The following is a 13,605-nucleotide window of genomic DNA, read 5'->3' as shown; positions in this document are numbered from 1 at the left end:
AATATTATAAACGTCATAATTGGAAATCATGGAAAATTGTTTAACACGAACTCGATTGTACATCACCTCTATACCTTTCAATCAATCGCTTCGATATATAATGTACGAGAGGCACGTCGTTAGATGGTTTTACTATAGCTTGTTTTATGAATGATAAATATTAATACAACTAATTCAGTACAATATCAATTCCAGTTGTCATGAAATCATATCAAAAGCGACGTTACATTAGAAATTTTAAACTTAAGGATAACAAATCAAAGTGATCACACTACGGGAGACAATAACACTATCAATTTAATGTGAAAATATATAAGGCACATAGTAAACTGTCTCTGGAATAACACAATGCTGAACACAGAATTTACGGAGTCAGACATCGAAACCGCAGAGTTCAGTAAACCCAGCTATTTGCATACTTAGATTAATTCCCCCATTCCTCTCGCATGCTGAAACTTCGAAACTTCCACGTTATAATCTTGGCGAGATTTTATACTTTCAACTTTTACAACTACTTTTATTTGGAGCAAAATTTTATTCGAATCGAAAAACAATTTCAATAACATCTCGATGTCCTTACATTTGAATTTTAATTAAGAGAATAGAACTTCGACTTATTCTCTGTGAAGTTTCAGTACATTTTAGTTTAGTGAATCGTATTATATCAGGAATCTGATTATTTCCGATATCATGTATTAGGAAGGAAGGAAGGAAATGTAACCCCACTTAACCTCTACATCGACTTGTTTAGCGATATTATACGTGACACCAATATCATATAAATCACAGTGCAATTTATATGAATTGTGTTTTTTCAGGTTCTCTGTCTACAATAACATATATGTAACTTGCAAATAAAACAAAATGTCAGGGTAACATATGATACTCGCAGAATAAAACTGTACTTCTATTACTACTTATCGCAGTAGCTATTCTTATCCAATACTGATGGACAAGAATTCACATCCTGTTGGATCTTGCCACCTCTATCATATTATAGATCCAACTAGCTGGAGAGTGCCCTGCGTTGGGTGCTCCGCTGTCTCTATTTAAGGGCTCGTCTGACCGAAAAGTCACTTTCACTTTCAAATATATAAAAAGATATAACAATTAGAAATAATTTAAAAGCGACTTACTAGATTTGTTTACATATTTAATATCCTTTGAAAGGAAAGTTTTTAGTTAAATATTATATATATATATATATATATATATATATATATATATATATATGTCGGAGGAAGCCATTGATGGAGTTGCTTGTTAATTGTACGATACTGCATAAAATTGTCTCTTTATCATCTAAACACATTTTAGAAATCTTAATATAATTTAATACGAATTCTTACATTGTTGTAAAGCCTAAAACATGTTTCTAATAACGGATTTGTGATTATATTTAAAGTAGGAAGTTATTAAGTAGCCATTGTCAACTGAATTACTGTTTAACGCATAGTGTGCAATGTTTAATGTTTATTGAAATTGTAAAAGGTTCTAATAACTTTTAATTTGATTTTACTTTATAAGTTACGTTTTTCACGGATTAAATAACATTATTATCGTAATTTAAGCAACGACCAATCAGAGCAGAGCACGTGGCTTGAGTGAGGTCGAGGCGTCATCTTTATATAAGGCAGTTTGACGGTTGTCACAAGCGGAGTTGTAAATTGGGAATGGATCGAGTTGGGTCCTTGAAGTTGGTTTATTGGTGGTGTTAAGAAGTGGCGCTTTGAACTCACTGCTCGGTCTTATTATTAATTATGGTTTGAGTGTGTAACTTTGATTTTGTGTGATTTAAACGTGCTGAAACTAAATTAAATATTGTGAAAACTATAATCGACGTGTTTTGTGTTCGCACTTTACCCTCATGACGCCCACCAAGTCCTCAACCACTATAGATGATGTCGTTGAGAAAAGTGTTTCTCCGACATCAGAAGTGGGATCGGTGCCGGCACAAAATGGAGATCTACGGACACCAGCAGAAGACGGATGGCGCGCATTATTTGAGGCGCAGCAAACCAGCATGCGGCTACTCGTGGAGGCGCTAACTAACCCACCGAATATCGAGGATAGAAGCATTACGCTGCCTAAATTTCAACCAGAAGACGAAGACACTGACGCACAGGCCTGGCTGGCAACGGCAGACATCTGTTTATCAGATCGTGGTATACAGGGAAGTAAAATAATTCTTATACTTAGTAAGGCCATAAGAGGCTCAGCTGCAATGTGGTTTTCTCAGATTGTTTCTTTTAATTTAAACATTTTTTTTCTTTCTCGGTCCGATGTGTTCGAAATATGTGGAGCAACGTTATGTAGGATGCTTTCTGGTAAACCGCAACACAGCTGTTGCTACGCGTGCCACTGTGAATTGCTACAAGAGTGGTGCCACCAGCACACAGCACGCCACTGCACCCAGCGTTGTGAAGCGGGTGGACGTGTGTGGTATGAAACCTGTCATCGGGATAATTACGCAATTTGGTGAGCAGTTTTCATTTTGTTTCGATTCCAATGCTGATTATTCCTTAATTAAAGAGAGCGTCTCTCGCAAGCTTGTCGGTGTATTACAACATGCAATTGTTACCTTGACCGGTGTAGGAAAATCTAGCGTAATATGCGACTCGCAGATCTTATGTGGAGTCACTCTTAGTGGTCATGACGTAGAAATTTTATTTCACATTGTGCCTGATGATTGTCTAAATAACGACGCTTTGATCGGACGCGATCTGTTGGCTTTAGGGTTATCAGTACATATAACAAGCGATAAACTTACTATTGTTGAGAAACCCTCTCAAGTCAACATTTGTAACGTGGGTGGTGCGGTGGTTGATTTTCGTAACGTAGATACCGATATGCCGGATGATCTTAAACCAAAGTTATTAGACATCCTAAATATTTTTAAAGACTTGTTTGTCGAAGGTACGTCTACCAGTAGAATAAAGACAGGTGAACTAGAAATTAATTTAGTAGACCCTTTGAGGTATTTGAAATACTGGACGGTGACAGGTATCATCTCAAAAGCTTAAGTTACAATCGCACTTGCAAATACGCGAGAGACCGCTTACGTCCACTTCCCCATTCTTATGTCCCAATCGAACTGGATCCGTGTCTCTCAGATGACTGATTATAAGTGTACTATCGTGTGATAAAGCGTAGTAATTTTATCTAAGGTATTTTAGTACTAAGTGGATGGTTAAAGTTTGGCATAGTTTTGTTAGAGGCGTGGTGGCCATTGAGAGTGAAACTAGTTAAGGGCGAGGTGGCCATTGAAGGTAAACTAGTAGAGATAAAGGCGTGGTGGCCATTGAGAGTGAAACTAGTTAAGGGCGAGGTGGCCATTGAAGGTAAACCAGTAGAGATAAAGGCGAGGTGGCCGTTGAAAGAAATAAGTTTTTTCAAAAGGCGAGGTGGCCATATGGATGTTATTGTTATTATTAATTAATAGTGTGATTAAACTACGCACTTTAAGTAATGTGTAGCACTGAGGTTATTAAGGTTTTGATATTTTCTTAGTCAGGAGTGGCCGAACTACACCAAAATATCTTATTTCAGATAATGATGATGCCCGGCCTTCAACATCACACGAGGGCGTGTGATATGTCAGGACGGCCGTGTCGGAGGAAGCCATTGATGGAGTTGCTTGTTAATTGTACGATACTGCATAAAATTGTCTCTTTATCATCTAAACACATTTTAGAAATCTTAATATAATTTAATACGAATTCTTACATTGTTGTAAAGCCTAAAACATGTTTCTAATAACGGATTTGTGATTATATTTAAAGTAGGAAGTTATTAAGTAGCCATTGTCAACTGAATTACTGTTTAACGCATAGTGTGCAATGTTTAATGTTTATTGAAATTGTAAAAGGTTCTAATAACTTTTAATTTGATTTTACTTTATAAGTTACGTTTTTCACGGATTAAATAACATTATTATCGTAATTTAAGCAACGACCAATCAGAGCAGAGCACGTGGCTTGAGTGAGGTCGAGGCGTCATCTTTATATAAGGCAGTTTGACGGTTGTCACAAGCGGAGTTGTAAATTGGGAATGGATCGAGTTGGGTCCTTGAAGTTGGTTTATTGGTGGTGTTAAGAAGTGGCGCTTTGAACTCACTGCTCGGTCTTATTATTAATTATGGTTTGAGTGTGTAACTTTGATTTTGTGTGATTTAAACGTGCTGAAACTAAATTAAATATTGTGAAAACTATAATCGACGTGTTTTGTGTTCGCACTTTACCCTCATGACGCCCACCAAGTCCTCAACCACTATAGATGATGTCGTTGAGAAAAGTGTTTCTCCGACATATATATATATATATATAATATTTTATTTATACATATATACTTATTGAACGTTTACGTTGATTCGTGCTTAACTGATTACAAATTATATAATGCAGACTATGGATGCATATACGAGCACATACATATTATGTATGAACATAATTTGGTACCAAATCTTCCTAGCTTTGACTTTATTTTCCCATGTAATGCTAGATGAATATAATATTATAAATTTGTTAAACATGAAAGCTAAAATGAAAATTCATACAGTTATATCTACTCAAAGCAGACAAAAAGATGACATTGTTATAATATTTAATGTATATTTAAATTTTTTATTGAGACGGTCCCCTCGCAGACTCAACATAAATTGTGTTTATGAGTTTGGACGCTGACGTGAGAGTGACCAGCATCTAGCTCGCCCACTCATTGACGCAGCCATTGCGTATACTAGGCAACACGGGCTGTTACCGAAATATCGAATCAAAAGTAATTTAATCCAATTATGAATAACTCTCTAATCTAAGATAGAGAGAGAGAGAGTAGTGAAATTCCAGTTTAAATGTATTTAATAAAAATATTATCTAGAAATTAAAAATATTTGTTATATAAATATTACTTTAATTATCTTTGCAAGAAATTGATTTTGCTGACAATATCATTCAACAACAAAGTTCCATACAAAAAAGGACACCAAGAAAATCAGTCACTTAATCTAATTTTCTAATGTTATTGTAAAATCTCTCTTCTACAATCTGGTTGATATTCACGTCGAGCTGATAATCGCGATATGACGACGACGAGCCGACTATACATAAAACGACGAATTTTAAAATCAACAACCTGTTCTACCGTTTGTACTATCTCACAAGCGACAAGATATACTCGTACATTATTGTAAATCGGATACCTATTATTATGTAAGGTCATGGATAGATTTATGTAAATCGAAATGATTCAAATTCCTTTTCAAACGGATGACAAGGCCGTATTTTATTTCATCGTGACCTCAATCCCATAATGCTTTAATCTTTAAAATGAAGTAATTTGTCGCATGGTATCCTGTGTTTTAACGTTTAAATTGTCCACTTAAATCATCGGGTCATGCATCGTCATTTTTCCTCGTAAACTATCAGGAACGATTTTAATATAATTGCTTTCCTCGACATTTAAGACCCTTAACTTAACCATCGTTGACGCAGAATACCCGACCGCAGCACAAAGACGTACTTTATAAAATCATAATCATAATTTAGTTATGTAAAAATTAATTAAGATAACAAATACAAACCAAAACCAAACTCTTTAAAACTCAAGGATAAACAACTAACTTAATATATAAATTAATAAGTTACCAGACTTCGTTCGAGTAAAATGTATTCATGTTTCTCATTTCAGAGAACAAAGAATTTGATACAAAGTTATTCCTGCCATTCCCTCCCTTCTTAACATATTCAAAAATCTTTTATTAACGGATGCTTACACTCTAAAATAAATGTCATGAAACTAATTTTTTTTTAAATTAATTTCTTGAAATTTATCTGCAACGAAATTTTGAATTAGGATTATGACAATGATGACTGCGGAAACTAACGTCCCGATGTTAAGCTTAATGTATTGGGTGTGGGAATGGCACTGCATCCATTAATTATTAGAAAGCCTTAAAGCGAATAGATTTAAGTGGAGAGGTGATTCAGAGAGCAATAGACAAATAATGTTATGTCTACGTAGCTTGTTTTTAAACGCTATTAAAGTCTAGTAGTAGTTTTGCAAGTAAAGTACCTAAAAAAATAAGTATTTTTTTTATTAATTAAATATAATGTAAATATTGACGAGCAAATGGGCCTCTTGATGTTAAGTTGTTACTACCAACTCAACATATTCGACATTAACTTTGTGGAGAAGGTTTGGAACATATCGCACCACGCTGCTCCAATGTGGGTTAGTTAAATACACATGTGGCAGAATTTCGTTGAAATTATACAAATTCAGGTTTCCTCACGTTGTTTTCCTTCACCACCGAGCACGAGATGAATTATAAACACAAAATAAGAACATGAAAATTCAGGGGTGCTTGCCTAGGTTTGAACCCGCAATCATCGGTTAAGATGCACGCGTTCTAACCACTGGGCCATCTCGGCTACAACCACCGACTCAAGGATAAACAATGTCGCTGTAATAACTATTACTTACATAGCATTGGCGCAACTAAGATGTCATGACCTTGTGCCTGTAGTTACACATGCTAACTCACCCTTCAAACCGGAACACTACATAGACTATCTGATGAGTGGTAGGAACCTACAAAGACGAACTAGCACAAAGCCCTACCAACTAAGGGTAATGCTGTTGTTTTTAAAATTACACATCCTTCATAAAAGAAGGAACACAATTCGATAGTATTTTTCTCCAAAATTGCTTCCAAGGATAATACACTAAAGAAATCTTCAACAAAGTTCACACGAAACAAACTAAACGCAGCGAATCCATAGAAAACGTTTTTATGAACAGTTTGTTTTGTGCGCAATCTTTAAGTGTCGTATTTCAGCATTCGCAGAGTTCAGTGAAGTAATTCAGTTTTATGTAAGTGCAGTGTAAAATAGAATTTGTTTTAGCGGAATAACACCGCCCGAAGTCATAGGAGAACGTTCATGAAAGTTAACAGAAATAAACGCAGAAATGTACAAATTCAACAGTGTTTTATATAACTTTATTAACGAAACATAATATTATTGTTTGTTACTTATTATAACTTCATAGTTCTTACAAATTATAAACGTAAATTGTAACTTGTGTTGTGTTAATGTAAATCTTTTAGAACTTCTATAAAATGTTATTGTTTTTTTTTTTTGTATAATTCAACTTTAATATTGTAAGGAATTTCTTAAGACAAGAGCTGTTATCTGGAAATAAGCTTCAGGAAGTAGATTAGACGAAGTTACTGTACGCTAATGATGTGTCATTTTCTCAACCAAACAGTGGCTGGCAATTTGTTCGCGAAGTTTAAATTGCGTTGTGGCAAACATTGGAGAGGCAGGCTTATTAACTTCTCTACAGCTATTAACGCCGTCATTTACAAATTGAAATCCAAGTTTCAGAAGCGACTTCATCTTGTTTACCGTCTATGATAAGTTTGAAAATCGTTATTCAAGTTATCACGATCTTTAGAACACACTTTTACATTAATTTGTTCTGTTAATAATTATTACTTGGTGTTAGGGCTTTGTGCATGCCTGTCTGGGTAGGTAACAACCACTCATCAGATATTCTACCGCCAAATAACAGTACTCTGTATTGTTGTGTTCCGGTTAGAAGGGTGAGTGAGCCAGGCTGTGTGACATAACATTTTGGTTCCCAGGGCGCATAGGTGGTGTAAGCAATAGTTAATATTACTTACAGCGCCTTTGTCTATGGGCGGTGGTGACCACTTACCATCAGGGGGCCCATATGCTCGTTCGCCAACCAATGCCATAAAAAAAATGTATGAATGAAGGTAAAGAAATATTGCAATTGCATTTTAACTTACATTCGTAGAATATGGAATAATTAAAAACATTATAATTATGAAGATTTTAAACACAAAAACATTATTAATATAAAAAAATAAAGTTAATTTTATTAATAGCTATGAATACTTAAAGTCCAGAACCATAAGTTTTTATAGCAAATTTTTATACCTTTTATTTATAGTATAAAGCAGAACCTTTAAAAGTGGCTATTAAGATGTCCTTAGAAAATTTATTTCTCATCAGTACAGGAAACAGAGTTATGGCCAATAAATACAACGATATAGGAAGCAACCAGCCGGCTATACTGGTGGTAATAAACGCATCAGACGGACATTTACGGGTTTATACCGTAGTAAATGTGGATATACCCACGTGTAGTAACAGCCTAGGCAAATAGGTAGTTTAAGTTCGTTTTTATCAATACATTTTTATTTACGCAAGTAATATTCAATGTTATGGTCCAAATCGGTTATAAAAACGATAGTAAAATGTTTATCTTTACGTCTTTATAACCGTTTGAGTTTACAGATATCTCGTATTAAATAAACTTGTATTTTAAAACTGATACAAGTCATTATTGAAGCTATATTTGCATATTCCGATTATTTATTAATTTAAAGCTTATGTTATAAAAACCATTCATAGATAAGAAAAAATATTGTATCCAAGAATATGTTAATTTTAAGTGTAGAGTTAAATGAGCAGCATGTGTTGATTTTTTTTTCTTCAGAATTTTAAGCTGAATAATATATATATCTATGTGTGATGGCAGCTAGCTGTTAAACTAGATTTTTAAATGACGGAGTAAATATCAAAACTGTTGGTTTAGATCTATGCATAGATAATGTTTGTATTTATTTGCCCGTCAATCACGCGAAAACTATTGGACGTATCGCAATGAGACTATGACCTTGTTGAATTCCGTTAATCCTACCCTCTTTTTTGTCTAGCGAAGCGGGCAGGTAACAGACAATTGAAACATATTTTTTTACAGGAAGTTATACAAGCAATCCACTACCTGGTAATAAGTAAACAAAAGAAACGAATATATTCCTTTACAATTATATTATATAACATTTTTAAAGTTATTCTGAAAGAAGAGAAATACTTTATGCGTCATTCGAAATATAATTTATCGTAGATGTGTAAAAATCATAAATTTTGTTAATAATAAGGGCCCATGTCGATCAATCGGTGTATACCGAGTTTTTCGATTTAATCATGTGAACGAGTATTCGTTCACGTGATTAAATCGAAAAACTTTTTAAATAATCATAATACAAGATAATATTAAATGTTAACCTACCACCGGTTCGGAATTTAAAAAAAAACTTAGTATGTAGTAATTAAATTAATGATTTCAATTTTTTATCACTTAAATATTTACATAATATTACTTCTTCTTTTTAAGTAATTTTTACATGAACTTAAAATTTTTGCATGAGCGGACATGCAAGTTTCTTCAAGATGTTTTCCTTCACCGCTGAATATCATATCGAGATGAATTATAAACACAAATTCAGCAGTGCTTGTTTGAAATTGGGCTCTCGATCATCGGTTAAAATGCTCCATCTGAGCTCTGCGAGTTTGAGGCGTGTATGCTTTCAAATATTGTAATTATTAAAGTCAGTGTCGCAGATCATCCTTATGTTTCACGATCGTTTCCTGAGGTTGATTTCGTTCTTATAGAATAGCTCTACTATTCGATTTTTAAAAAATACGTGAAGCAAAAGAAACTATTTCGTATATTGTTTGTTTATGTATTGTATTTTGTTTGTAGACTTTGCTCTAACTGTGGAGGATTAATCGAGTGTTATAAGTATGTACAATAAACATGCGATAACCAAACACTTGAGGTTCGATCGATATGTATTATGACTTGTAAGCCATGTACGAGAGATAAAAGGATTTTTAATATATACCATTCGTGATTTCGAATAGTTATATATACACCGGCCTTTATCTTCAATTAAATGCGAGATATATATAATTATGTTATAATATAAGATCCTTCGACTTCGCTCAATTATATCTGGAGACGATACAAAAATAATTATATGATTAAATTTAATATATAGATATATAAAGTATTTTCATACATATAGATGAAGATGACCGGAAAGATTAATTTTATTTATACTTTATGTAAAGGTAGTGACAGACACCGTTATTGCTTTCAAATACTTTATAAATTAGTTTAAAAAAGAAATTACTTGAAATTGAATTTACAAATTACATATAAATATTATAAAAATCGACCAAGAGCATCTTTTACAATCTATATTCTATAAACTCGTAATTACATGAAATGTTTTGTTTATGTATGTTTTGAATAACGGCTTATATATACGATCAACGTACAATATGTTCCACGTCGTAATGTTTGTTTATAGTGTTTCACTGCTGGGCTAAAGCTTCATATCCAAAGCCCCAATGTGGTATAACAAGCAATTGAAAGAGATTACGACGCATACTAGTCATTAATTAGCTTTAAAAAATATACAAAAATAATTGCAAAATTAAACAACAATGTTAATAAATGTTTATATATGGTATGGTAATAAATAATATATATAAAGGCAATTGTTTATGAAACAATCACGATAAGATAATTGTTTGATTGATTGTGTCTATTTAACATCTGGCCACAGATACAGGTCAAGCAGCAATTTCCTCATTGAAACGAGTATTTGAATTTCCGCAAACCAAAACTTGTTACCGACGAATAAGCGAGAAATTTCACTAAATTTTCAATTAATTGTTTTAATAAATCTGTATTCTTATAAATCAACATTGATAAGCATTCGCTATTTTTTTTTAATTATAAAGAAATTATATTTTGTTTACAAGTAAACCGCGATGAGGGGGATAACGCTTCAAATTCAATGATAAAATCAATTTAAGAGTAGATATACTCTTTATTAACTTTGAAACAAACTACTCTTGAAATTTGTGAGAAAATAATTTCGAAACAAAGAGGTAAATATTTAAACTTAACGTTAATAGGCAGTGTAAAAGTAGCAATTTATAAATGTAGTACTTCTGAGCTGAGAGCTCCTCTTCATTTAAGAAGATAATAATTGTAAGATTTTTGCACCACGCTGATTGGTGAATACAAATGTGTCAGATTTTATTTCAACACATGTGCCACAGATTGTCTCACGACGTTTTCTTTCACCGCGGAGCACGAAATGAATTGTAAACGGAAATTAAGCACATTAAAATATTAACTTGATACATCTTTGTTTAAGATTCACGTTATCCACTGGACCAAGTCAGCTGAACAAGCAACTTTTGTTGATTTCAATATTCATAACAACAGATTGTTTGCTAGACGACTTATAATTTATCGCGATACTTTGCCGTGCTTCTGTTTCATAACAATTATGGAAAATAGAACATGATTAATAGCTAGTAGAAACGCCGCGACTTATCATCAATCATAATTAATTTAACAAAGCCCGAACAATTATTGAATAACAATCATTATTACGTAATGTGAATATTATAATATAATCTTTATGTTATATCTATATCAACATTTTGTGTAAGAACGAATCGAAGAACATTTAAAGGTACGTCTATTCCTTATTAATTTAACATGTATTCCAATTATAAACAGGACATGAGTAACCAAGAGGTGATCGGAAAATGATACCTGCCAGTACATGCAAAAAGAAAAAAAATACAGATTAACAGGGTAGACAAGTAGATTTTACTTGGGTACTACAAACTCATCATATAATCTACCGTCTAGCAGTAATACTTAGTATTGATGTGTTCCGGTTTGTTAAAGACTCAAGGGACCAAATATGTCAATTCACAAGGCGCATTGGTTATGTAAGAAATGATTTAAATTTCATTGAGCGCCTTTGTCTATAGGCAGTGGTCACTTATCATCAGGTTATTTGCCCGACCACCTACCAATGCTATGAAAAAAAATACAAAATCTATATAACGATATACAATATGGTAATAAAAATAAAAACATACCTAATAATGACCAAATATAGTTACACATTCCACTTGTCTGATACTATCGGAATTTTATAGAAAATAGTTACTTTACAAAAATAGACTTGAAATAATACTCCGTGAATACATTTAAAGAAAAAATTTAAATAATTGATATTACATTTGAAGAAAAAATACAGACTTTTATTAAATTTTCCGACGGAACGTACCTAAATCTTTCCAAACAAAAAGATAATTTTCCAATCGTTACAAAATTTACGTAATTCTTAAAATTCGCAAACGTAAAAAAAAACAGCTTATTTAGAAAAGTAAAAACATTTTTACTCGATCAATTATTCTACCGCAATTTAGGACCCAAATGCTTTGATTGGCGTTATAGCAGATTGGTCGCGTAAAAAAGACGTAATATTTCATTCAATAAGCCTGCGTACTTTCTTTACCAATAAAAACGATTCTTCTGTTATTACGGGTTCAATCAATCTATCTGACTCGAATACAGAGTGTTTTATATTTTAATATAAAATTTGCGATATCTTGCAAATCACATTCGATCCAATTAAGTCGATACAATAATATAAAACACATCCCATATACAGTTATTGTATCGATAGCGAAATGTCAAACGCCATCTCAATCGCATTACGAGTAAATAATTGTTACGACACTGAACGAAGTGTTGGGCGAATTCCAATTGTTACTGTGAATGTAAATAATTAATGTCGGACGAGAGCCGTAAGCGACGTCGCGTGATCAGATTAAGATTATTTGGACGTTTTTTGTGATAAGATGTTATATGTTATTGGAACTAAAAATTTTATAATTCAGCAACAACTAGATGAAAAGTTCAAGACACGAAATGTAGAGTAAAAAAATTTACACCAAAATGGAGTTATTTCTGCTACTTCTTTATACATATATGTCTTGGTGGTAGGGCTTTGTACAAGCCCGCCTGGGTAGGTGCCACCCACTCATCAGATATTCTACCGCCAAAAGGCAGTACTCAGTATTGTTGTGTTCCGGTTTGAAGGGTGTGTAAGCCAGAGTAACTACAGGCTCAAAGGACGTTTTCCTTATATATAAATCAGATAAATCACTATCCAAATCAAAATATCTCATGTATTTTCATTATGATATAGTTTGTCGGATAGGCAAATTTGCCACTTGATGGTAAGTGGTCACCACCACCTATAAACATTGGCGTTGTTAGGAATATTAACCATTCCCTTCATCCCCAATGCGTAACCAACATTGGGAACTAAGATGTTATGTTTTTGTGTCTTTTACACTGGCTCACTCACCCTTCAAACTGGGACACAACAATACTAAGTATTTAAGTAAGCGATTTTTAACCATCAACAACAATTAAAAGTTAATGCTTCTATAATTAATTAAAAAATTGACTTTTACATACTTTGATTTGGTCACACATAGAACTTATAGGAAAGATCAAGATATATTAATACAATTCCTATTTTTCTATTTCAATTACTCATAATCTGGCCATACAACAAAAATATATATTTAGAGAGCGTCTAAAGACACCAAATTTCCGTTTTAACTAGCGCGAGCTTTACTCCCCCATCTTGAATCGCGATCACATTTTTCTATCTTGACCCTCGAAATTACGATGTCTTCAAGAAAATCTTATCAAAATCTGACAATGTTTGACAGCAATGTTCATAAAACTTTAAAACAATTGACATTTATTAAAGATATAAATATACCTATCAAAGCGATAATTTCTGAAGATATACAACCGCGCAGATTTCTCGATAATCAGTAATGTAACCTGATTTGAATATAATACGAGAACAAGAAGGTAGTGATGCTAAAA

General features: G+C 33.1%; 1 protein-coding gene across 7 annotated transcripts in view; it reads right to left on the bottom strand.

Annotated features, from left to right (window-relative positions):
• Nucleotides 1–13,605, bottom strand: part of LOC125070144 (dual 3',5'-cyclic-AMP and -GMP phosphodiesterase 11) — a 230,927-nt gene that overhangs the window by 104,813 nt on the left and 112,509 nt on the right. The gene's annotated exons all lie outside the window — the stretch shown is intronic.

The sequence above is a fragment of the Vanessa atalanta genome, chromosome 16 (assembly GCF_905147765.1).
Source record: "Vanessa atalanta chromosome 16, ilVanAtal1.2, whole genome shotgun sequence".
Lineage (NCBI taxonomy): Eukaryota > Metazoa > Arthropoda > Insecta > Lepidoptera > Nymphalidae > Vanessa > Vanessa atalanta.
This window is presented reverse-complemented; position numbering and strand designations above follow the sequence as displayed.